Genomic DNA, 27,321 nt, shown 5'->3' with positions numbered 1-27,321 from the left:
GTCCAAAGAAAAGAATCTGCATTAACAGGCGTCCCTGCTTTCCCCAGTGTATTACAAATAGAGTGCACTCATGCTGTTCAGCCTGCTTCTCCATGATGCTCCGTTCTCCTTCAAGCCTACTATAAAAAGCACTCAGATTTAGCTTTCTTTCAGTCTTTATTCCTTATAAAGTCTCCTATGCATTCCTAATGCCTTCGTCTAGTTTTTTGCTTTTCTCTCTTGGTGTTAGGGATTGAACCCAAAGCCTTATGTGTGCTATTTTAAATATGAAAAATAAGATATGAGAGGTGTGCCACACAACAGATGTGATATGGAGAGGTTTATTATATGAGCCTGGGGAAGGGGGTGGACAGAGAGAGAGAGAGAGAGAGAGAGAGAGAGAGAGAGAGAGAGAGAGGGAGAGAGAGAGAGAGAGAGAGAGAGGCAAAAGAGAGGGAACAGTGAAAGAGTAAGAGAAGGAGAGGTAGGTGGGTTTGTCCTTGTATACCCAGTGGCAGGTAGGCAATGATGTCACAAGTTGCTAGGCAGACTGGGGCAGTATCCTAACATGCTAGGCAAGTACTTTACCACTGAGATACATTTTAGCCCTTTGTTACTTCTTCACTTTTGAGACAAGGGCTTAATAAGTTGCCCAGGCTGACCTTCAACTTTTTGTTTTTGTTTTTCTGAGACAGTGTATCTCTATGCCGCCTTGGCTGTCCTAGACTTACTTTGTAGACCAGGCTGGCCTCAAACTCACAGCAATCCACCTGACTATGCCTCCAGAGTGCTGAGATTAAAGGCATGTGCCACCATGCCCAACTAAGCAAGCCACTGTCTGTCTGTCTGTCTGTCTGTCTGTCTGTCTGTCTCTCTCTCTCTCTCTGGTTTTTTGAGACAGAGTTTCTCTGTGTAGCCTTGGCTGTCCTGGACTCACTTTGTAGACCAGGCTGGCCTTGAACTCACAGAGATCTGCCTGCCTCTGTCTCCTGAGTGCTGGGATTAAAGGTGTACGCCACCACACCCGGCAAGCCTGGCTCTGAATTTGTCTTTTGTTGTAGTGATCTGAACCATGCATGTACATTAATAGAATGAGATACTTTTTTTCTGTTAGAAATGATATATTCTGACAATTTTCCTAATCCAAAATGATCAAAATGCATGACAATTTTTATCTATATGGAATCCAGTGCCTCTGGAATAAAAATGCCAGAGAAATCTTGTTGGCTTTTGTTACTCTTCTATTCCTTTGTGCTCTTCCTTATAACTTAGTAAAGTTTGCTGTCTGTGTCCTCATGGTTCGCTGGCTTGCCAGCCTTTATAAATTTCAGCCCCCCCTTTCTCTTCTTTGAGCTATTTTTCCATGGAAATAAACATTTTCCATAGCACAATACACACACACAAAAAACCCTCTTTTGAATTGGCCAATTGTGTCTTTTTCAATAACTGAGAAATTCTGCTTTCTTCCTATAAGCAAAAATCACTCACCAATTTTCAACACTAGGCCCAGGGCAGGGTATAACGTTTACTCTTGGCTCTTTCTGATTTCCAGCTTTGAACTACAGAAGTAAACTGGTAGGAAATCCTTCAGTTTCCTGACCAGGGCTTCTATACTTGCCAAGATGCTGTCCTAAATCTTTTTTTAGTAGGTTTTTAAATTGTATTTTATGTGTTTGAGTATTTTGCATGAGTGTATCTGTGTACCGTGTGTGTCTGGTGCCTGAGAGTATCAGAAGATGTCATCAAATGGATCCCCTGGAATTAGAGTTACAGATAGTCATGAACCAACATGTGGGTGCTGGGGATCAAAACTGGGCCTTCTACAAGAACAGTGTTCTTTTCCCTCCAATGGTTTATTTATTTTTATTTTTGGCTTTTCGAGACAGGGGTTCTCTGTGTAGCCTTGGCTGTCCTGGACTCTTTGTAGACCAGGCTGACCTCGAACTCACAGCGATCTGCCTGCATCTGCCTCCCCTGGTGCTGGGATTAAAGGCGTGCATTATTTTATGTGCATTGGTATTTTGTCTGCATGTATGTCTATGTGAGGGTGTCAGATCCCCTGGAACTGAAGTTATAGACGGTTGTGATCTGCCATGTGGGTGTTAGGAATTGAACCTGGGTCCTCTGGAAGAACAGCCAGTGCTCTTAGCCACTGAGCCATCTCTCTAGCCCCATCTGATGATAATGTGTTTATAATATGACCACATTTTTATTACTTAAAATGTATGGATATCTGCCCTTGCTAGAGTTCCTTATATAGAAGTTAGTTGAACTAATTGCAGGATTACCAGTTTTTGGGGAGTCCCATTAGATATAGAATAAAAAACATGTTTAAATTTATAAACAGTACTTTTCTAAACAAATTTAGAGACACTGTCTCAAAAAACCAAAAATAAATAAATAAAATAAAAATCATAGTATGCTGGTATCCGTGTGGAAAAAAATGGCTATTCTTGTAACCACTAAAGGGATTATACACTTATACAACTTTTCTCTTTCCTTTCTTTCTTTCTTTTTTCTTTTTCTTTTTCTTTTCTTTCTTTCTTTCTTTTTTCTTTTTTCTTTTTTTTTCAAGACAAGGCTTCTCTGTGTTGCCCTGGCTGTCCTAGACTCACTTTGTAGACCAGGCTGGCCTTGAACTCACAGAGATCCACCTGCCTCTGCCTCCCTGAGTGCTGGGATTAAAGGCGTGTGCCACCATGCCCGGCGACTGGCTGGGCTTGAACTCAGAGATCTGCCTGTCTCTACCTCTTGAGTGCTTGGATTAAAGGCATGTGATACTATACCTAGTAAAAAGTTTTAGCTTCTTTTCTGTTTTCTTTTTTTTTTCTTTTTTTGACATGGTCTCAGCATGTGACCATGGCTGGCCTCAAACACAAAGATAGCACCCAGAATACTAGGATTAAAGGTATGGGCCACCATATTTTTTTTAAAAAAGGTCCTTCTTATTGGCAAATAGCAGTGAAATGTAACATAGGCCAATTCTAAGAAAGAAGGTTTGGAGCTCTAAACCAAGTTCCCATGCTGGCCTAGGTGCTATCACAGGCGAGGACTGAATTAGTCAGAAGTGGCAGTTTACAAATGTATCACTCTTAGCAAGAGGAGCTCAATAAGGGTCTTGTGCCTACATGTTCTGAATGGCCTTATAACTTCAACCTTTGCCTATAACCACTCCGCCCCTGGCTGGCATCATTGCCAGAGTGATCCGGTTAATGACATGATGAAATATTTTTACTCATTTCTTGAGAATCTGTAATGGATGCTCATTTGATGGTGAATAAAAAACAACGTCTTTACTGGGGCTACAAGGCCATATACAAGCTGACTCACTCTAATTGTCTGCCATTATATTTTAACATTTTTGAAATGTTGATGCTTACCGTTAAAATTCACTAAGAATTGCTTCGGGCTGGGACATAGTTTAGTAATACAGCATGCTCAAGGCTCTGGGTTCAATCTGCAGCACCAGGCAATTGCTTTGTTTTCTTGGACCAAGTGTTCTGTGGGTTCTGGTTCTCCGTAATAATAAACAATGGTCTGGACTCTGTCAAAGAAAACCAGAGCTGGAATGATAAAGATAAATTTTGGTAAGAAATTTGCAGGACAATAAAAGAAATCTCAGTATGAAACTGGGTTCTACGGCAAATATAGAAAAGACATCCAGCAATTTACCGGTAAGGAGCCATGTATAAGGAGGGGCTGGGGGTGGGAAGGTGGTAGTATTTAATGGATGGAAAGTTACTGAGAGCACACCAGATAGATTTCATTTTTCCTTCCCCTCCTTCCTTCCTTCCTTACCTTCCTGCCTGCTTGCTTGCTTTCTCCCTTCCTTTGTTTCTCCCTCCCCCTCCCTCTCCCTTCTCTTCTCTCCCTCTCCCCCCTCCCTCTCCCCCTCCCTCTCCCCCCCTCCCTCTCTCTCCTCTACCTCTTCCCTCTCCTCCCTCTTCCTCTCCCTCCCTCTTCTACCTCTCCCTTCTCCCTCCTCCCTCCTCTCTCCTCCCTCTCCCCCTCCCTCTCTTCCCCCTCTTTCTCTGTGTGTGGTTTTTTGAGACAAGGTTTCTCTGTGTAGCCTTGGCTGTCCCGGAACTCGCTCTGTAGACCAGCCTGACCTAGAACTCAGCCTGCCTCTGCTGGGTTTAAAAGCTTGCGCCATGTGCCTCAGCAAGATAGAATTCTTGCTAAGAGCCAGCCTGAGTTAGTAGTGATCAGATATCAAGGAAAGGCAGGATTAGATTAGCTATTAAGTGATCAGTGACCAAAGGTGGAAGATTCTTCCTAAACTGACATAGTAGGATTCTTGCTAAAATTAGACTGTTTAGGTCTCGCAAAGATGGGGCCAAGGCTCCTTATTTGGCTAATCTTTAGCCAAGCTCCTGAGCCTTCTCCTAACCCTGTTTACTTCTTTGTCCACTCTGCTAAGTCAGTTTAGCAAGGCTACCCACCCCCGACACAATTGCTCTCTGAGCACATTCCTTCAGGAGATCACTGCAACTGATTCTACATGACTCTTAGGTCAGTTTATCCAGAACCTTCTGAGCCCTGATGAGTCATTCTGTTTAGTGATTTTTTTTTTCTGGGTTTTTGAGACAGGGTTTCTCTGTATAGCCCTGGCTGTCCTGAACTCACTTTGTAGACCAGGCTGGCCTTGGACTCACAGCGATCCACCTGCCTCTGCCTCCCGAGTGCTGGGATTAAAGGCTTGTGCCACCACTGCCTGGCTTGTGTTTCATGATTTTCTATCTATAGGCTCTCATTCTCTTCTTTGTCTGTGAGTTCCAACTTTTACATGCTTCATTTACAGTTGATCCCCAACTTTTCACCTCTACATTTTAGTAATCCCTAAATTTAAAATAAAATATGCCTTACCATGCATTGGCAAGTGTCACTATATAGTTTTTTTCTTTTTTTTCTTTTCTTTCTTTCTTTTCTTTTTTTAAATTCAATACTGATGATGGCAAAGATGTCAGGTTGATTGCCAGAAACAGAGATGTACCACTTGTTCCTAACCACTGAGGAAGTGCAGCCAAGATCATGCCAGTTGTGGTTTTGCTGACAAAATCATACTAAATTCTGTAGCAGCCAGGTGTGGTGGTACATGCCTTCCAGCACTCGGGAGAAAGAGGCAGGTTAATCTCCGAGTTCGAGGCCAGCCTGGTCTACAGAGAATTCCAGGACAGCCAAGGCTACACAGAGAAACCCTGACTTGACAAACCAAAATGGGGGTGGGGTGGGGGAGTAGCAGGCTTATGTTGCATAAACAAAGTGAACTATGCTCAGCTTGTGTTACATTTTGATGGGGTTCCAATTAATGAGGCAGGGATCTGAAATCTTGGGGTTTCCTAAAGATTACATTTTTTTTTTACCATTTTTTAAATTAATTTGTTCATATTACATCTTGATTGTTAGCCCTTCCCCTGTTTCCTCCCATTCTTCCCTCCCTCCCACTTCCCCCCTTCTCCCCTCCCCTATGTCTGTGACTGAGGGAGACCTCCTCCCCCTATATATGCTCTTAGAATAACGAGTCTCTTCTTGGTAACTTGCTATCCTTCTCTGAGTGCCGCCAGGCCTCCCCATCCAGGGGACGTGGTCAGAAAAGGGGCACCAGAGTTCATGTGAGAATCAGATCTCACTCTCCACTCAACGGTGGAGAATATCATGTTCGTCGGCTAGGTCTTGGTAGGGGTTCAAAATTTACTGCCTATATTCTCCTTGGCTGCTGCCTTAGTTTGAAGAGGACCCCAGGACCCAGATCTGCCTGTCATAAAGTTCTTCTTGTAGGTTTCCAGGACCCTGTGGGTCCTATTATTTCCCCATTCTTCCATGCTACTCTCTCCTAAAGTCTCAATAGGATGTCCTCTCCTCTGACCCCCTTTCTTGGTAAGTAAAGTTTTTCATGGGACGTATCCCTTGAACTAGTGTTTTGATATAAGTGAGTATATACCGTTTGTCTCTTTTTGCTTCTGGGTGAACTCACTCATTATGATAATTTCTAGGTCAATCCATTTGTCCACAAATTTCAGGAATTCCTTGTTTTTAATAGCTGAGTAGTACTCCATAGTGTAAATGTACCACAGTTTCTTTATCCATTCTTCTACTGAGGGACACTTAGGCTGTTTCCATGTTCTGGCTATTATGTATAAAGCAGCTATGAACATGGTTGAGCATATGTCCCTGTTGTGTGTTAGGGCATTTTCTGGGTATATTCCAAGGAGTGGGATAGCTGGGTCTTGAGGAAGCCCTATTCCCATTTTTCTGAGAAAACACCAGATAGATTTCCAAAGTGGTTGTACTAGTTTGCATTCCCACCAGCAATGAAGGAATGTTCCTGTCTCTCCACATCCTCACCAACATGTGGTGTCATTTGAGTTTTTGATCTTAGCCATTCTGATGGGCGTAAGGTGGAATCTCAGTGTCGTTTTGATTTGCATTTCTCTGATGACTAACGAGGATGAGAATTTTTTTAAGTGTTTCTCGGCCATTTGATATTCCTCTGTGGAGAATTCTCTGTTTAGTTCCAAGCCCCATTTCACAATTGGGTCATTTGGTTTGGTGGTGTTTAATTTCTTGAGTTCTTTATATATTTTGGATATTAAACCTTTGTCAGATGTAGGGTTGGTGAAGATCTTTTCCCAGTCTGTAGGCTGTCGCTTTGTTCTGCTGACAGTGTCTCCTGCCTTACAGAAGCTTCTCAGCCTCATGAGGTCCCATTTATTAATTGTTGACCTTAAGGCCTGGGCAGTTGGTGTTCTGTTCAGGAAGTTGTTTCCTGTGCCTATGTGTCCCAGGCTCTGAAGATTACATTTTTTGAGGTTTTTTTTTTTTCCTGGTATGTTTTTGTTTTAATTTTAACAGAATTCTGGAGTACATTGTAAGAGAACAGTGAGAGGCTGGGCGTGGTGGTGCACCCCTTTAATCCCAGCACTCAGGAGGCAGAGGCAGGTGGATCACTGTGAGTTTAAGGCTAGCCTGATCTACAAAGTGTGTCCAGGACAGCCAAGGCTACACAAAGAAGCGTTGTCTCAAAAGAGAGAGAGAGAGAGAGAGAGAGAGAGAGAGAGAGAGAGAGAGAGAGAGAGAGCAGTGAGCTTGGCAATAACTAGACTACTGCCAGTGGAGCATGCGTACTCACCATGCACGAGCATCCATCCCCAGGCCATGCCAACTCATGTAGAGGTCAAAGGAAAATTTCAGGACCAATTCTCTCCTTCCATCTTGCCGAAGCAGGATCTTTCTTGTTCTGTTTCACACAGTGTACTCCAGGCTGGCTGGCCCTTGAACTTCTGAGTGACTTTCCTGTCTCTGCCTTCCAACTTGATATATTGGGGTGCTGGGATTACAGATGTTTGCCATTGTATCTTGTTGTCGTTCCTTAATTATTTGTAGCTTTGTTTAATCTGTATAAGTGTTTTGCCTGCATGTGTGTATGTGCCCATGCTGACCATCCTCTACCAGCTGAGTCATCTCAAAGCCACCTACCTTTCCTTCCCTCCTTTTCCTCCTCCTCTTCCTTCTTCTCTTTTTCTTCTTGTACAGAATTTCATGTATTATAACCTGGCCTAGAACATGTTATGTTACCAAAGATGACCTTGAATTCTGAAATGTCCTGCCTTTGCCTCTAAGTGCTAGGATTATGGGCAAGTGCCACCACACTGTCTTGTTGTTGTTGTTGTGTTTCTAGTATTTTAATTGAAGTGTCATAATATGTGTGTGTGTGTGTGTGTGTGTGTGTGTGTGTGTGTGTGTGTGTGTATGTGTTTTGCTAGGGTTCCAGCTTAGGCACGTAGTATCAGAATCTGATATGTTTATGACCTCTTATGGTGCCTGTGTGTGTGTTTGTTTATGTGTATTGTGGGGTGTATGTTTATATGTGGTGTGGTATGTGTGTTTTGCCACAGTCAAGCTAGAGTTTTAGCTTAGGCACCTGGCATCAGTATCTGTTATGTTTATGACCTCTTTTGGTGCCTATTTGTGTGCGTGTTTGTATGTGATGTGGGGTGTGCGTGTATTTATGTTTTGTAGCGTTCCAGCTTAGACACATGGTACCACCATCTGATATATTTATGATCTCTTGTGGTACCTATGTGCGTGTATGTATGATTGTTGCCAGAGTCAAGCTAGATTTAAGCTTAGGCACCTGGTATCAGTACATTACATATTTTTAAAATATTTGTTTATTAAGTATAACAGTGTTCTACCTGCGTGCATGCTTGCACACCAGAAGAGGGCACCAGACAGATTAGCTTAGGCACCTGGGATCACTATCTGATATGTTTATGTTCTCTTATGGTTTCTGTGTGTGTGCATGCATGTATATGTGTATGTTTGTGTGTTTTTGTGTGTCTGTGTTTCACTAGAGTTTCAGTTTAGCTACCTGGTATCACAATCTGACATGTTTATGACCTCTTCCGGTGTGTGTGTGTGTGTGTGTGTGTGTGTGTGTGTGTGTGTGTGTGTGTGTGTGTTACCATAGTCAAGCTAGAATTTCAGCTTAGACACCTGATATTAGTATCTAATATATTTATGACCTGTTCTCTCTCTCTCTTTCTCTCCCTCCCGCCATCCCTCCCTCCCTCCCCCACCCTCTCTCTCTGTCCCTCCCTCCTTGCATCCCTCCTCCCACCTCTGTGTCCTTTCTTTCCTCTGGAGATTTCTGAGGTGGGTTTCACAAATTTTGTTGTTGCTTCTGAGATAGCTTCTCATATATCCTAGGCTGCCACAACCTGGTTATGTGTTTGACGATGACTCTATCTCCTTCCTTCCCCCTTCCAGTTGAAAAGCAAGTAGCCAGCCCATCCCCCGATGACACCCCTACATGCTGCCTGGAGGCTGCTGTCTCCTGAAGCATGGGGCTCAAGAGCAGGAAGCCCTTTGTGCTGGGGAGAATGTGTGTCGCCAGTGCAGGCCTTTTGGGGACAATCAATATCCTTATCTAGACACAGGGCTTGGCCAGAGGAAACAAGGCTCAGAAACAGCAGGAAGCAAGCAGGAAGAGCTTCCCTGACAGGAAGGTGATTAAAACCCAGGCATCACTTATGCAACAAGGAATGTATATGCCTCTCTGGCTGAGACTGTAGGAACCTCAAAGCTCATGGGGCCCTGGAGAAGCTCTGGCCTCTCCACTGTAAAGATAAGGAAACAGACCCTGAGTGGGGAGGTGGCCTATCAGAGGTCTCAAAGCAACATACTGTTAGAGCAGAGACCAGGACCCTTGGCTTTGCCTCTTCAGCCAGAGCAGGTTCCTGTCCTCCGAGACGAGACAGCCCCTCACCCCAGGACAGAGCAGTGACTCTGCAGTGTCTTCCCAAATAGGTGATGACTTGCTGTGGCCTTCAGAGGAAGCCAAATGCATTTTCTTGAAGATACATAGGTCTAGACTGTTGCATGGCCTCTTCTGAGGACAAGAGGGACCACTGTTGATGACTCTGGAGTGTCTGATGGCTGGTCTTGCATAGACACTGGGATTTCTCCCCAAAGACTGGCTAGTAATTGCAGTCCACCTGTCTCCCAAGGAAGATCTTCACTCTGGGAAACGGGAAGTTGGCTCCCATTTGGGAAACATTTTCCTAATGTCTCTGGGGTTGCTCACTGGAGTGACACTCAGGAGTCAGGTCCCCATAGTCATCAAGCTTCAGGGGAGACTGAGGCACATGGACCCAAGGACAAACACCTGGGAAGAGAGAGGTGGGCCAGGCATGAGGTCAGAGAAAGGGGACTATGCTGACATTTGACTTATGCTGAGGAAGACCCAGAGAGGCCTGTGGGTGATTGGAGTGGGGCCTTCCATGCCCCCTTCCCAAAGGCTTCCTTTAAGTTAACCCATCTCTAGCATTCTGTCAGGGGGACAGTCAGCTCTTCCTTTCACTGCTTTGACTCTCAGCGCCATGCTGGAACTGAGGATCCAGGCCTTAAGTAGCACAGGGCAGAGGTCCCACCGGTCTCTGGAAGAGCCTGTGCATCAGTGGTTGCTGTCACTATGGAAGAATGTGAGCACTGTGGAAATTCCCCCCACAGGTGACTACGCTGTGCTGGGACCCTCTCAGAGGGCAGAAAGGAAACACTTCTTTTTTTTTTTTCATTTCTCCAGTCCCCAAAATTGGTTCTCTCTCTCTCTCTGTCTCTGTCTATCCGTTTTTTTGAGACTGGGTTTTTCTATGTAGTAGTCCACCAGGCTGGCCTCAAACTCACAGAAATCCACCTGTTTCTGCCTCCCAAGTGCTGGGATTAAATCTGTGCCGCCAAACCTGGCTGTGCAACCTTTTCTTGATGTTGCTTCAGTGAGCAGGCAGAATCTTGTAGTCCTGCTCACCAGAAAATTCACAGTAGTACATTTCGTGACACTGAGGAAACATCAGACATTTGACACTCAGGATCTGGGACTGTGATAGGACAGCACTCATCTTAGACCTTATGATGACAGCAAGGCTGAGTGGCTAGAGTTCTTGTCTTTTTGGACTGCATCCTGACATTTCTAGGGATCCACTGCTGAGATGAATGTCTGGGGGCTGACCATCTCTAAGGCTCGGTGACACGTACAGGAGGCCCATCACAACATTCTTATGTTTAGGTTTGCCATTTTCCATCACAGCCAGCTTGACATGTGGAATACAGAAAGTTCTCTAGGAAGGTGTTTACTCAAGTGTGGTTACCTGGCCCCCTTGGGAAGGCGTTTCGTGTGGTGAATAACTTCCAAGATGTGACAAGAGCCTTCTATGTGTCTCTGTGCACTAGCAGCACTGTGGGGGTGCAGGCAGCAGCTTGTGCCTGGAGACAGCCAGCGTGCCTCCTCTCTTCAGCCCCCTCATTCTGGTGGCATCCATGGTGCTTCTCTCAACCTGTGGAGGCAGGTTTTCATGCTAGGCAGTGGATGCAGAGGCTGAAGCATTTTCCTTGGGAGAAAGGTGGGGTTGTGGGGAGAAGCAAGAAAGCTGCTCAGAGGCAGGAAGAAGCCTCTGAGCTGAACATAGGGGAAGAGGTGGCTGTGGGTCTACTGATGTTCCTATGTCTCCTTTTCTGTTGTCACCACCAAGGCCCTCTGCACTCCTTGGGGGAGCCTTCCACTGTTGCTTCTGTGAAGCTGTGGAACTCTGGGAAAATGTCCGTTAGCATAACACAGAGGCAAGTTCTGAAAAGGCCTCTCTTGGTGCTTCTGCACTCTTAACTATTGCAAAAATTCTGGGAAAGTCGGTCAAGTAGGAATTCTCCCCAGGTGACACTCCCCCCACCTCCCTGCCGCCATTGTCCTGGAACTATCTCAGAAAGCTGGATGTGGGGGCTTCTTCAAGGCTGGGAAGCCTGTTCTTTTTGTCACAGGGAGGAGGCAGAGCCCCTGTCACTGTCCTTTGGCCTAACAGGGAAGCTGCTCCTGTTGGTTGGTTCCGTGTTGTGGCATGTAGGCCTAGAGTATTTCAGAATCTTAAATTGTGTGCCTTTAGGAGCGATTTATCTGTGTGTTCCCTAGTCCCCTTCAACCCCAGTTAGCTGAGATTATCCTGTGCCCACCCGCCCCAGGTGAGAGTTGCAGTCATCCGAGGTTATAGGAGCCCACTGCCATGCAGTCAGGCAATAAGAGCCCTACAACACACAACTAGCCACGTCTGTCCATTTCAGTTCTTGTGATTTATAGCTACAGCCACCTTGTTGTTATCAGGAGTTCTATCCCACTGTCCTGGGAAAATTGATTCAAAGGAGCTTCGCGCTGCCAGGTTGGTGTTGGGTAAGGTCATTCAGCTGCCCCAGCAACCAGCCTCTGAATACTTCCTCAGTTTGTGAGAGTGGTAGCACTGAGCATGCAGCATTCAGTGCTTGAGTGAGAACAGGGCCCAGTTAGCCCCCACTTTCGGCAGTATCCTTCGAGGTTCCTGGTTGCTATGAGCAGGCACTTCTGCTGCTAGGCAACAGGAACTTGGTGGATTTAAATAAAGTTCATAAGCTTACTGGGAGTGGGAGGGTGAGGAGATGGGATGCAGATGCCTTGGGGGAAGATCTTTGCTGCCTGGAAGGCCTGCTGGAAGATACAGGAGGGTGACTATGGACCCAGGAAGCACCCAGTACCGAGGCCTAGAAAGATGCTGGCAATTAAGGTGCTGATTAGAGCACTAATGAATGCTACTGCTGCTCCTTTGGGAACCACCAGGGAAGGCCGACAGTCCCTCAGGTCTTTTGGAATCACCTAGCTATTCCATGTAAGTTTGGTCAGGGCCTGTGTTCCAAAGACAGGATCAGGGCCTTTTGGGGCTCATCTATATTTTTACTTGGATAGCCTCAGCAATGACAGGAAGGTTGTTCACTTCCTTCTAATGCAGGCCTGTCTGTAGCTCACCCGGAAAAAAATGTTTTCCCCTTTTCTACTCAAATTCACTTCCATTTAGTGTGCTTCTGATGAGGCCTAGCGATCTAACCTGTCCTACAGCAGACAGATATGTATTTCCCTTTAGAGCTCCACTCACCATCTCTAGGAACCTCAGGGGACATGCTTGGAGACAGGTGGACCTTTGCTATGACTTGCTGACTTTTCATGCTGCACTCTCTACTTGGCCTGACTGACCTGTTTCTTGAAACCAAGAGCCACTGGTTCTCCTAGTTAGGGGTTCATGGTGGAAGAGTACCTTGGTGGATTGGGGCCAAGGTACTCTTCATGCAGTGCAAAGGAAGTGCTTTACTGATGGCCTGCATTGCCAGCTCATTTTAGTTGTATGTTGATACATTTAGGGATAAACTACTCTTTCGAAGATTGTCTTTTTGAAACCTAGAACTATGTGTAAAGAATATGAACCAAAATAAAGCAAATGAGAATAAGAAGAATGAAAGGTGGGCACATTTTACAAAAACAAAACAAAACAAACAATCAAACAAACAAAAAACAAAAAAAAAATCCTACCTTTTGGATTGTGGCCCTCCAAGGAAAACAGTGGCCATCTTCATCAGATCAGCTGTGCTAGCTTGCGGGCGTTCAGGACCATTGGGTTATTGGGCTTGCTGATGGTCACCATTCTTTCCCAGAAGGAGGGTTTCAGTAGGCTGTTGGACATGGTTGCCTGCACATTTCTTTTCTGATCCTACAGGTCTACTGAGTTCTGGGGAAGATTCTTACTATTGTTGGGTTTACCTGGGCTTTGGTAAGTGCATCTCAGCCTGAGAATTGCCTTCTCCATACTGACACCCCTTAGTGAGAACAATCCTATTGTTCTTGGGCGAATAAGCATTTTACATTTCTCTGCAGCTCTTTCTCTATTGTACTATGCACTTACTTATCTGTTTGGTGCTGGAGTTTGAACCAAGAGCATATGCTTTCCCCAAACAACTTCCCAGCCTATTTTACATATTTATTTTATTTTTCTGTTTCTCCCCACTATGATAAAAGGTGTGTGATGGTTGAGATGGCCATGCATTTGGAGGAAACAAGAGAGGATATGGGAGGAGTTTGAGGGAGGAAGGGAAGAAGAAATGATGTAATTATATTTCAATTAAAATACTACCACTACCACTACCCAAACAGTCAGGTGTAGTTGCAGGTCCCTTTAAACCCAGCACTTGGGAGGCAGAGTCAGCCTGTTCAAGGCCAGACTGCTCTATATAGTAAGTTCTAAGACAGCTAGGGCTACATAGAGAGATCCCTTTCTCAAAAACAATAAAACAAAAGAAAACCCCAAACCCAAGTCTGAGGATGGTGGGTGTAGTGCAACATCAAAGTACTTGCTTATCATATAGTGCAATGTTCATGGATACTTAGAGACAGTGTTATGAAGGACTTGTTTAGGGTTGAGCCCACATCTTTTCTCTTTTGCATCTTTAGCAGCCATGAGTCTGTATTCAGCACTATTGGGAAGCTATTTCTCAGTAGATGTATATTTTTAGTTTTGGGTCCTGAGAATTGAATCCAGGCCATTTTATAGGCCATGGTTCTATGAGTGAGCTACTCCCATAGGCTTTAGTAGACAAAAAAAAAAAAAAAAAAAAGCATAAATCAGCTGAGGAGATGGCTCAGTCTGTAAAGTGTTTGCCACAGAAGCAGGGGCACCTGAGTTCAATCCCCATCATTCATTAAAAAGGCAAGATAACAGCCAGGGCTACACAGTGGAACCCTGTCTGGAAACAAAACAAAACAAAAAAGCTGGGTGAGGAGGCATGTACCTGCAATTCCAGAGCTGGGGAGATAGAGACAGGAGGACTCCTGACCCTTGCTGGCCAGTCAAGCTTGAATCAGTGAGCTCCAGGGTCAGTGAGAGACCTATTGCAGATTTATGCAGCACAGGCACAGAAGCAGGCACATATACACTCATAGACAGGCAGGCAGGCAGATTTTTGTTTAAAGATTAAGGCAGTAAGATAAGGTGATAAGGTATAAGAAGATAAGGTAATAATAAGGTACCAGCTGCCAGGTATTATGTTATATGGAATTTATTAAATGAGTATGTGGGGAGAAGGAAAAGGGGGGAGGGGTACCCCAGAGAGAGAGAAGAGGGAGAGAAAGAAAGTAAGAGGGTAGAGCATGTAGAGGGGGAGAGAGAGCGAGAGTGAGAGCGAGAGCGAGAGAGCGAGAGCGAGGGAGAGAGAGAGAGAGAGAGAGAGAGAGAGAGAGAAAAGAGAGAGGAAGTAGAGAGAGACGAGGAGGAGGGTTTATCCTTTTATATGGCTCTGGGCAGGGTGATGCCCCCGTGGCAGGTAAGCAGTGACATCACAGGTAGGTGGACTGAAGCAGAATGCTAACATTCTTACCTTTTCCTATAATTAAAAAATTAAGAACATTGGATTGCTTTTATATAAGTAAGTTAAAGTATATAAGTATAGGTTCATTGGAAGCAGTTTTTGTAAGGAGAAAAAAAAAAAAGAGCGAGAGAGAGAAAAAAAGCAATAGCAACAAAATGTCCAGATTATATAGTGAAGGGGAAGGAAAAGTTTTGCCCTGAAAGTTTAAGGTGGAGGGCAGGCTATGTCAGCCATATCCTGTGGCAGATACAGACCAGAAGAGTGCTGGGGGAACCTGGATCTGTTTGTCCCAGGCCTGGCATATCATTTTAGCTTTTTGCAAATGGATAAGGGGTGAAATAATCATTTTAACTACTTCCTGCTGACAGTAGGGCAGCGATAGGGGGTTTAAAAGGCTGAAATGTTGGCCAGGTTCTGGAAGAACAGGCTGTTACATTTGCTGTTCAGGGTCTGAGAACATCTGCAGCTGGGAAGGGCAATGCAGGTCCAGCTGGCACGATTTCTGAGGTTGGATGGGAGCACTTGTGGGTAGCTGCTTTGACAATGTCCTAGATGTAGGAGATCTGGCAGGATACTGGAACATATATGGGGGCAGAAGACAAAGTTAGTAGGTCAGGGAGAAAACTTCCTTTAGGTGTACATTTGAAAGTCTTGGGAGAGCAAAGAAAAAGCAAAGGACACTGTTGACAATGTGTGAAAAATTTGAGAGAGCAAAGAAAAGGTCTGGATATAGGGAGCTTCCTTCCATTTTACCGGAGGAAAGGCTTGAACATGGGAGAACAACCAACCAACCAACCAAACCAAACCAAACCAAAACAAAAAAAGGTCTGGAGATGGGGAGCTTCCTTCCACTTTACCCAATTGCTGGCAATAATTAAAATAGTTAGTTTTGAATTTGTCCAAGTTTGGTTGCAGAGGCATGTAAGCTTAGAAGCCCTTAATGTGGGCTCAGGGATTTGAGATTCTCAGAAGGCATCCCAGAGGAGCCTGGAGAAGCAAAGAATGGACTGTTTTTCATGGGCAGTGGCAGCAGTGGCAGCAGAAACAGCGGTAGCAGAAGCAGCGGTTTCGTGCAGTGAAAAAGTCCTAGCTGTAGGTTAACAAGAAGAAACAGTCATGCAGACCGGGGTTGTCAGCTGGTCTTGGGGGCAGAAAGGTAGCAATCAGGTAGTTAGGTGAAGGGAGTCCCAAAACCAGTGAAAAGGGGGAGGAATCCCATCCTTAGAGATAGAGAGAGTGAGAAATTTAAGGCTTTAGAGTGACAGTACTTATTTGGATTCCATTTGACCTGATTTTCTGTAGCTTACAATATTCCTTTTAAGTTCATAAAGGGAGTTAACTTTATTTTATTTATTTATTTATTTATTTTTGTTTTTTTGAGACAGGGTTTCTCTGTGTAGCCTTGGCTGTCCTGGACTCGCTTTGTAGACCAAGCTGGCTTCGAAGTCACAGCGATCCGCCTGCCTCTGCCTCCTGAGTGCAGGGATTAAAGGTGTGCGCCACCACGCCCGGCTGGGAGTTAACTTTAGTATCATCACTGTTTGTAATCTGCAGTGAAATACACATTGTTAGACATGTACACGTTGTAGGAAGAGGCAGTAGACATTTAGCATGGTAGAGGATTGGGAAAAGAACTTTATGTTAAAACACATTCTTAAAACACCTTCTTGGAAGCTTTTAGCAATAGGTGAAATTGCTGTAAGTGGTCACTGTCCTTTAGCTAAAAGAATGATGACAAAGTAGACTGTACCTAGACCTGACAGTTAAAGTTTGGTCTCTTGCATATGAAGAGGGCTGGGAAGGTACCTGAAGTCTTCCATGATAGAAGCTGGCCATGTGACTATGTATGAGTTTAAAACAGACCTGTAGCATTACCCTGGTTTGGTGAGGCTGCTGAATCTAAGGGCTGTCTGTACTCCACCAGGTCAAGGAGCTTGAAGGCTAGAAATGTCTAAAGCGCTTGTGGTGCTTGACCCTCCAGTGGCTTGGCACAGAGAACAAGCCTGTGTGTGTGAGCATTCTGACATCCATAGGCCAAATCTGCCAACAGACTAGGCTATGAGACCACTGTCCCATTCTGGTTGCAGCAGGTGTGAGACCAGTGTCTCCTTTTGGCTGCATTTGAAACAGGTCCTGGCAGAGCTGGCTCAGGCTGGACCCCAGCCGGAAGGGGTATTGCAGACCTCTATTTCTTCCTCAGGGCCAGTGGCTAAGGCCTGGAAAATAGCTTGTTGTAACTGAGCCTATCAAGAAGGCTCTCTCAGGTTTTAACTATTTTACCAGTTCCTATATAGAGGCTCAGGACACATTTTTAGCCTTTTAATTAAGATGGCAGAGCCCACACTCTTGTCTATCTTAAGAATATTTAAATAGACAACTTTGATTATAGCTTATCTTAATACTTAAAGACTAGGAGTTTAGGTTTTATCCCTGTTAAGTTGGAACATTAAACAACAACAACAACAACAACAACAACAACAACAACAACAACAAACCAAAAAAACAAAAAAACACAAGTACAGTCCAAAAACACCATCCATAAAAGAGAACAGAACAGTTTTGTATGGTAACATCACATTTAGAATTTTAGGCTAACCATGGTTGAAGGCAGTGATTGTAGATTTTGAGATTGAAGGTAGAGCATAAAAATCAAGTTTTAGCCTTGTAAACAAATGAATATTAAAACAGTAGAACATTATACAGAATCAGTTGACCAGGAAGCTTGCAGGAGCCCCGTGGGAGAGATAGCACTTATCCTGTTATTTTGAATAGACCTTTATAAGTTTTAAATAAGAAATATTTAGAACCAGGGTACAGCTGTCAGTCACTGGTCACTGTGTGGAAAAGGTCAACTCCACCCGTAGCTCAGAGTAGGGACCTAGCCCTGCACATCTGGGGTGGGAAGAGGAGGGGCCAGGCCAGCGGCGGGAAGCTAGACTTCAGTGGTTGCCCTTAACAAAGATGGTGGCTAATCACTCAGTTCTCCTTAAAGGCAGAGGCTAGCCACATGATTGCCCCTAACAAAGATGGCGGCTAATCACATGGCTAGTGTGGCGGGCGAGCACCTTCTTCACCCCAACACATGGTCACTGTTACGGTGGGTAGATATAAAATAGCGGAGAGGCAGGGTTGTACAGTAGGCTGTGGAGTGGCTTTGTCATCAGGGAAGCGTGGCCTCGGGCTCCCTGCTGACCTCGTTCTGTGCTGTCCCATCCTGACCTGCACAGCAGGAACAAACTAAATAGAGACAAGCCCGGGGTCGGCTGCGGGAAGTGGGGACAGCAGTGGTGGGAGACTGCAGGCCGATTAGTCTCCATCAGAATCAGGGCAGTAAGCGCACGCAGTCGGAGGAGTAGGATACCTAGTCCAATCAGAGGAAAACTGCGCGTGGTAACCCCAGAAAAATCCACGGCAGATGGAGCGAATGGGTGGGGGTTGAGATATACAGGGAGCTTACCAAAGATATAGGAGGCAGACAGGCAGCATCAGTGAGGGGAGGTGCAGCCCTGTGGACAGCGGAGGAGAGATACCTGTGTTCTGGGTCCCAGGAGAGAGCAAAGCAGCAGCAATTTATCTCAGCTTAGAATCTCGGTCTGAAGGCAGGGCAGTGATGGGTTAGGACCAGAATAAATGGAGATATAAAGTGAAGTTTTGAGCACAAGGAATATTGTGGGAAGTGTGTTAGGTAGAATGAGTTAACTAGAAAGGATTCCAGACTTAAGACAGTTCTGGAAGAGCCTTCCCTGTAGGGGTCACTAATTTTATGTTTAAAGATTAAGGCAGTAAGATAAGGTGATAAGGTATAAGAAGGTAAAGTAATAAGGTACCAGATGCCAAATATTATGTTATATGGAATTTATTAAGTGAGCATGGGGGGAGAAGGAAAAAGGGGGGAGGGATACTCCAGAGAGAGAGAGGAGAGAGAGAGAGAGAGAGAGAGAGAGAGAGAGAGAGAGAGAGAGAGAGAGGAGAGAAGAGAGAAGAGAGAAGAGAGGAAAGGAGAGAGAGAAAGAGGGTGAGGAAGGGAGAGAGAGACAAAGTAAGGGGGGGGGAGGGAGAGGGAGAGGGAAAGGAAGTAGAGAGAGACCACTAGGAGGGTTTATCTATTGTTTTATATGACTCTGGGCAGGGTCGCACCCCTGTGGCAGGTAAGCAGTGACATCACAGGTAGGCAGAGTGAAACAGAATGCTAGCACAGACACTTTAGATATAATTATTGTTGAAAAGGGTTTTTTTGTTTTTTGCTGAAGAGTAGAACAAGATGTTGGAATAAGATGTTCCAGTGATAGACTCCTTACAAAACACCACTTTAAACAACTTTTAAAAGCCAAACAGTAACTTCTGAAGATGTAAGGCAACTGAGAGATCATAACATTAGTTTTAACATAATTATAAGGAAAAAAAAAACTGAAGAGAGTAAGAATGACACTGTTGCATTGACCATGGTATCCCTTCCTCAACTACAAGCAGTTCAAAATTGAGAACTAATGACTCCTGAGAGGTGGAAGGAAATATATGGGTTCACTGTGCTAAAGTCCAGTGCAAGGCCTAGAGTCATGGCCTCTGATTCCAGACTTGTGGCCATTGATGGGGTCTCTTCCTCCATACTGCTGCTTGTAGCACAGTCCTGGTGTAGGTCTCAGGACTGTGCTGGTCTTTGTGGATGAAAGTTTCTGGTAAGATCCACTTCATTGTCAGTCTGACAGCCAAGTAACTATCCTTCCCCTAACCGTAAGCAGTGTAGCATAGAGACAGACTTTCTCCGCTGGGTAGCAAGAGATGGTGGAGTAAGTTCAGGACTTTGCATCTAGCACAGGACTGTTTAAACCAGTCATAAATGAAGCCTCAAAACAGAGACTGGCCCCCAGGATTCTATGTTGGTGTCTGTGGATGTAACCTCAGGACCCCATCCTGTTGAGAGGAAATGATTCTTAGCCCTGGTGTGATGGACTTACTCCATATCAGCACTGGCGAAGTTGAGCATCATCAGGCTACAAGCAACTTAGCAGGAGGCATAGGCTTTGATTTTTGTCTCCATGCTGGTCTTGGAGGCTATAGGCTTTTACTATGACCCTCTACAATCTTATGGGGATTTCTGCATTTCTTCCCCAACACCAGGTAGTGCAACATACAGATGGTGCAAGGGATTGCCTTGGGGTTGAATTCTGACTCAGCAGAGTGAAGTATGCCCCTGGACACATCTGACCAAACTTGTGGGGCTGCCCGGATGTGGACTCACTGCAAACCTGGGCTTAGGTTGCCATCTAGTGAAGAAAGAGTGGCAATGACCACAGGCTTGAAGAGCATCGTAAGACTTGCTTAGATGTAAACAAGAAGAATCAAAGCCAGACTGCAAATCATTTTTTAAATGGAACCTAATCTTTCAACGCACAGACATGAACATATGCCCAAAAAATATTGAGCACATTCAGAAAACCATTTGTAAGAGACAGAGGAAGGGACTACAAACTGGCCATAAACTAATGCAGAATATTCAGTTCTGCTCTAGGAAATGAGATAATGGAAAAATGTTCCCCATCTTTTAGAAATGATGTGAGAAAAGCCTTAAACAGAACAAATAACAAACAAATGAACGGAAGCTGTCTAAAAAATATCTCATCAAAGAGAGAAAAATAACTTGGCTTCACTTCTGAATTCTAACAAATGTTTGAAGAACTGGCACTTCTGAAATTGTTGCAAAGATCTGAAAGAGAGAATTATTCTATACTTATTGACTAAGAGCGGAATTGCCCTAATGCTGAAAGCAGATAAGGACACAACAAGATGAAATCAAGCAGTAGGGGTGAGATGCTTCCTAAATGCACTTATTGCTCAAGTCTGACAACATGAATTAGGTGCTGGGATCCCTGGAAGGAGAGAACTGACTCTTAAAAGTTGGCTTCTAACATCTAAATGCATATTCTCTCTCTCTCTCTCTCTCTCTCTCTCTCTCTCTCTCTCTCTCTCTCTCTCTGTCTTTGTCTCTTACACACTGATAAATAAATAAAAAGGACAACAGAAGAAAAATAAACAGCTGAATGAATTAAGGGAGACAATATAGGCTATGAAAAAATAATTTAATAAATGGATGCAGATTCTGGAAAAAAAAAAGAGGCAAATCTTCAAAATGGAAAGCTCAATAAATCATATAAGAAACTCACTTGAAAGTCCTGCAGGTGGGAGAAGATAGAAGAATCCAGAGGGGACAAGAAGGCTGCAAGAAGACCAGCAGAGTCAACAAAACTAAACCTATGGGGGCTCACAGAGACGGAAACACCAACCAAAGAGCATGCATGGGCTGGACCGAGGCCCCCTACACATATGTAACTGGTGGGTAGTTTGATCTTAATGTCGGTCTCCTAGTATGTTAAGCAGACACTGTCTATGATGTACACTCTGTTGCCTTCTTTCAATCACTTGGCCCTAACAGGACTGCCTTGCCTGGCATCAGTGGATGAAGATGAGCTCAGTCCTGATGTAACTTGATGTGCTGGGGTGGGTTGGTGGGGGACTAATCTTTTGTGAGGACAAGAGGAGGGGGGATAGGGGGAAGAGGGTAGGTGGGAGTGACTGAGAGGAGAGGACACATGATAGGTGTTAAGAGTTCTTCAGTCTGCCTATCTGTGATGTCATTGCTTACCTGCCACAGGAGTGTGGCCCTGGGCAGGGCCATATAAAAGAATAGACCTGCCTCTTATTTTCTCTCTCTACCCTCTTCTCTCCCTCTCTCTCTTACCTCTCTTACTTTCTTTCTCTTTCTCTTTCTCTTTTCTTTCTTTCTTTCTTCTTCTTCTTCTTCTTCTTCTTCTTCTTCTTCTTCTTCTTCTTCTTCTTCTTCTCTCTCTCTCTCTCTCTCCCCTCTCCCCCTCTCTCCCTCTCTCCTTCTTCCACTTCCTCTCTCTCTCTTGGGTACCCCTCCTCCCTTTACCTTCTCCCCCCATGCTCATCTAATAAATTCCTCTACAGCATAATATCTGCTGCTTGGTACCTTATTAATACCTTATACCTTATCTTACCTATTGTCCTAATTTTAAATATAAAAATCAGGATGTATAATGAATATATAAATTAAAAATAAAGTTTAGAAAAAGAATCTCACTTAAAAGCCCTCGATTTAGTATACTAGATAAAAGAAATAATATCAGGACTTGAAGACATATTCAGACACTTAAAAAATTATGAACAGAAAAAAATTATGACAGGTGTAAGATAGACTCTCAGAATCATTTTGATTTGCATTTCCCTGATAACTATGGATGTTGAGTTATTTCTTTAAGTGTTTCTTTGTCATTCTATGTTCCTTTGTTGAGAATTCTCTGTTTAGAGCTTTTTTTTTTTTTTTTTTTTTTTGTATTTTGAGACAGGTTGGGAGACTTTTGATGACTGCTTCTATTTCTGTAGGAGAAATAGGACTATTTAATTCGTTTACTAATCTTGATTCCACTTTGGTAATGTGTAGTTACCAAGAAAATTGTACATTTCATTTAGATTTTTCAAATTTTGTGGCTTATAGGCTTTTGAAGTAAGACTTAATGATTCTTTGGATTTCTTCAGTGTCGGTTGTTTTGTCTCCCTTTTTTTTGTTTTTGTTTTTGTTTTTGTTTTTTTTTTTTTTGTTTTTTGAGACAAGGTTTCTCTGTGTAGCCTTGGCTGTCCTGGACTAACTTTGTAGACCAGGCTGGCCTCGAACTCACAGCGATCCGCCTGCCTCTGCCTCCCAAGTGCTGGGATTAAAGGTGTGTGCCACCACGCCCGGCTTGTCTCCCTTTTTCATTTCTGATTTTGTTCATTTGGATAGTGTCTCTCTGCCTTTTAGTTAGTTTGGCTAAAGGTTTGCCTATCTTGTTGATTTTGTCAAAGAACCTGCTCTTGGTTTTATTGATTCTTAGAATTGTTCTCTTTTTGTTTCTAATTTATTGATTTCATCTCTGAGTTTGATTATGTCCAGCCATCTACTCCTCTTGGGTGTGTCTGATACTTTTTTCCTAGGGCCCTCAGGTGTACTGTTAAGTTGCTTGTATGACATGTTTCCAATCTCTTTATGAAGGCACTTAGTACTATGAACTTTCCTCTTAGCACTGCTTTCATTGTATCCCATATTTTGGGTATGTTGTGTCTTCATTTTCATTGAATTTTATAAAGTTCCTAATTTCTTTCTTTATGTCTTCCTTGACCCAGTTGTTATTGAGTAGAGAGTTGTTCCATTTCCATGTGTATGTAGGCTTTTTGTTATTTCTGTTGTTGGTGAGGTCCAGCTTTAGTTTATGGTAGTCTGATAGGATTCAAGATATTATTTCAATATTCTTGTTAATCTTGTTAATCTTCAAATGTTAAGGCTTGCTTTGTGATCTACTATATGGTTAATTTTGGATAAGGTTCTGTGAGGTGCTGAGAAGAAGGTATAATCTTTTGTGTTGTCATGAAAAGTCTGTAGATATCTGTTAAGTCCATTTGATTCATGACATCTGTTAGTGCCATTATTTCTCAGCTTAGTTTCTGTTTTGTTGACCTCTCCTTTGGTGAGAGGGGGGTGTTAAAGACTCCCACTATTAATGTGTGGGGATTTTTTATAAGCTTTATTAATGTTTCTTTTACAAATGTAGGTGCCTTTGTATATGAGGCATAGGTGTTCAGAATTGTGATATCATCTTGGTTGATTTTTCTTTTGGGGGGTATAAGTGTCCTTTCTCATATCTTTTGATTAATTTTGGTTGAAAGTCTATTTTATTAGATATTACAATAGCAACTCCAGCTTGCTTCTTTTGTCCATTTTCTTGGAAGACCTTCTTCCAGCCCTTTACTCTCAGGCAATGTCTATCTTTGTGGCTGAGGTGTGTTTCTTTCTTTCTTTCTTTCTTTCTTTCTTTCTTTCTTTCTTTCTTTCTTTCTAAAGATTATTTATTAATTTATTATGTATATAGTATCCTGCTTGCACACCAGAAGAGGGCACCAGATCTCATTATAGATGTTTATTAGCCACCATGTTGTTCCTGAGAATTGAATTCAGGACCTCTGGGAGAGCAGCCAGCAGAAGTGCCCCTAACCTCTGAGCCATCTCTCCAGCTCTGAGATGTATTTCATTTATGCAGCAGAATGTTGGGTCCTGTTTGCACATACATTCCGTTAGTTTGTGTCTTTTTATTGGAGAGTTGAGACCACTGATGCTGAGAGATATTATTCATTAATAGTGACTGTTAGGTCCTTTTATTTTGATGTTGATTATGGTAGTGTGTTTGTGTGCTTGTCTAATTTTTGTTTTGCCACAGTGAAGTTATCTATTTCCTGTGTGTAGTTAGCATCCTTGGGTTGGAGTTTTCCTTCTAGTAACTTTTGTAGTGCTGGATTTGTAGACAGGTAGTGTTTAAATTTGTTTTTGTCATGAAATATCTGGTTCTCTCCATCTATGGTACTGGAATTTTTGCTAGTATAGTAGTCTGGGCTGGTATCTGTGGTCTTTTAGGGTTTGCAAGATATCTGTCCATAACCTTTTGCCTTTCATGATCTCTGATGAAAAGTCTGGTGTGATTCTGATAGGTTTGCCATTGTATGTTACTTGGTATTTTTCTCTGGCTGCTTTTAATAGTTTTTCTTTGTTCTGTACATTTAGTATTTTGATTATTATGTGGTAGGAGGATTTTCTTTTCTGGTCTACTCTATTTGGTGTTCTGTAGGCCTCTTGTATGTTTATAGGCATCTCTTTAAATTGGGGAAATTTTCTTCTATGATTTTGTTGAAAATATTTTCTGGGCCTTGGAGCTGGGCATCTTCTCTTTCTTCAATTCCTATTATTCCTAGCTTTTGTCTTTTCATGATGTCCTTGATTTCTTGGATGTTTTGTGTCAGGAAGTTTTTAGATTTAACATTTTCTTTGATGGTTGAATCTTCTACACCTGAGATTCTTTCTTCCATCTCTTGTATTTTGTTGTTGATGCTTACCTCTGCAGTTCCTGCAAGTATATAGATAGCAGAATATGAATTATGACACCATTGAATCATAGATAACAAGGGTACTTAGAGTGTAGCTTAGTATACAGTCAGCTTGACCCTCTGGCAAGGAATTTTCCCAGAGTTGGTGGCCTTTGGGATGGAGTTAAGCTGTTTCTAACAAAATGGAGTCTGACAGCTTTTAACATGATCTCTTCACTATGAAGAAGAACATCTATTTGGTGAACAATAGCAGAGAAATCTCCAAACGTTGGAAAGGACAGGGACATTCAAGTACAGAAGGTCTTCAGAATCCCAGTCATGGCTACAGAAGAAACTCTCCTCATCATATCATAGTTCAAATGTCAAATGTGCAGAATGGAGAAACTCTATGGAAAGCTTCAAGGAGTATCTGGTTACTTCTAAAGCAAGCCCATCTGGATAGAGGAGAGCAGGGGGAAATCCTGAGTCTGTCAGGAAGGGCTTGGTATCATCTAGGGAGGTCTACCCACCTGGAGAGAGGGAGAGAGCTTCAGAAAATCAGCATTGTACTCTCAGTGACAGACATTTTAAAGATAAATAAAAGAGGGAGACAAGGTGACAAAAGATGTACATAGCTGCAATTGAGGGTGGAGAGATTCTGAGGCATTTTCTTCTCTTGGCACTTGACCAGAGCAGCCACAGGATGTCATTTTACAAAGGCCCTTTCTAAGTCAGTGGCTTAGCAGCCCCAGATCCTCAGTGAACCTCATTCTGGAAACTCAGAGCAAGTGTCATGGGACACCTATCCAGAAGAACTCCACTAGACTGTGGGGAAGAGATTATGAACCCAAGCAGTATTCAGTGAGGAAGAAACTTGATCAGAGCCCGAAGCTTCATGGTAACACAGATACAGATGATAAATGGAGTGCCTGTTGTCAATCACCACCTGCAGAGGTGGTGACAACATTCACAAGCAGACTCCTGAAGAATTGCCAACAGATGTGACTAGCATCTGTGACCCAACCTACTGATGGGACTAGCATCTGTGACAAGACTTACAAAAAGAACATACAGGGAGAGGTATGAGAGCTATCCATTGTTCTAGGAAGGAATGATGTTTCCCATCATGTCCAGCAATTTTGTTTACCTTTGAAATGATTGTATATTCATATTAGTCCCATCCTTTTAGAGTGATTATTCTTGGGGGGCAATTTTATATTAAGGGAGTACTAAAGACAGAGCCTGGTACCCTAACCACAGTCTAGCAGAGATGAATGGCATTTCAATGCTGCTGCTACAATTTCAATTCTCTTGAGCATTGCAAGTACTTCAGTTGATGCCCTCTTCTGGTGTGCATGAAGGCATAGTACATAAAATGATTAAATAAATCATCTTTTAAAATTTTTATTTATTTTTTCAATGTGTGTATTTGAGTGCTCTATCTGCATGTACATGAGATCTCATTATAGATGGTTGTGAGCCACCATGTGGTTGCTAGGAATTGAACTCAGGACCTCGGGAAGAGCAGCCAGTGCTCTTAACCACCGAGCCATCTCTCGATCCCCCCAAATAAATAAATCTTAAAAGAAGGGTAGTCAAGTAGTAGTACATGCTTTTAATTCCAGAATTAGGGATACAAGGGCAGAGTTTGAGGCCAACCTGACCTACAGAAGAAATTTCAGGATAGCCAGAGCTACATAGGACTACACAGAGAGAGCCTGTCTCCAAAACAACCAAAAAAGGAAAAAAACATAAAAAACAAAACACAAACAAACAAACAAAAGTAAGTAAGAAAGAAAGAAAAAAAGAAAATATGAAGGTGAGCCAGGCATGGTGCCACATCCCTTTAATCTTAGTACTCAGAAAGCAGACACAGGTGGATCTCTGAGTTTGCCTGGTCTGTAGAGCTAGCTCTAGGATAGTGCTACACAGAGAAACCTTGTCTTGAAAAAACAAACAAAACAAACAAACAAACAAAAAGAAAAGAAAACATGTAAAATTCTAGGTCTGGAGAGAGTACAGGGTTCAATTCCCAGAACCCATATGACATCTGACAACTATCTGTAACTTCAGTCCCAAAGGATCTGATGCCTTCTTCTGACCTCCTTGGGCATCAGGCACATATATGGTGCTACAGACAAATGTGGAAGCGAACCACCCTTACACATAAAATGAAATGAAACAAGATTCATGCCTCTAAGAAGTGCATTCCACCATCAGAGACAGATGCAACCTTAGGATCAAGAAATGGAAGTAGGAGCCTTTGATCCCAGCACTCGGGAGACAGGGGCAGGAGGATCTCTGTGAGTTTGAGGCTACCCTGGTCTACAAAGGGAGTCCAGGACAGCCAAGGCTACACAGAGAAACCCTGTCTCAAAAAAACGAAACAAAACAACAACAACAACAAAACAAAGAAACAAAGAAACAAACAAAAAACCCAACAGACCAACCAAACAAAAGAAATAGAAGTAGGAAACAAGTATGTTTCACTATTTTCATATCTGACAAAACAGACTTCAAAGCAAAACTAGTCATAAGATGTACTGATTAAGGGAACAATTCATCAAGGGACATTACAATTTAAAACATATACCCACCAAACACAGATGTACCCAATCACATAAACACCATGAGACAAAAACATATTAACCCCAACATAGCAATACTAGGTGACTTCAGATTTTTCCCCCCTAGAGAAAGGAGCCCTGGCTGTCATGGAACTTGCTCTGT

The sequence above is a fragment of the Acomys minous genome, assembly GCF_964271855.1.
Source record: "Acomys minous genome assembly, chromosome: 7".
NCBI classification, from domain to species: domain Eukaryota; kingdom Metazoa; phylum Chordata; class Mammalia; order Rodentia; family Muridae; genus Acomys; species Acomys minous.
This window is presented reverse-complemented; position numbering follows the sequence as displayed.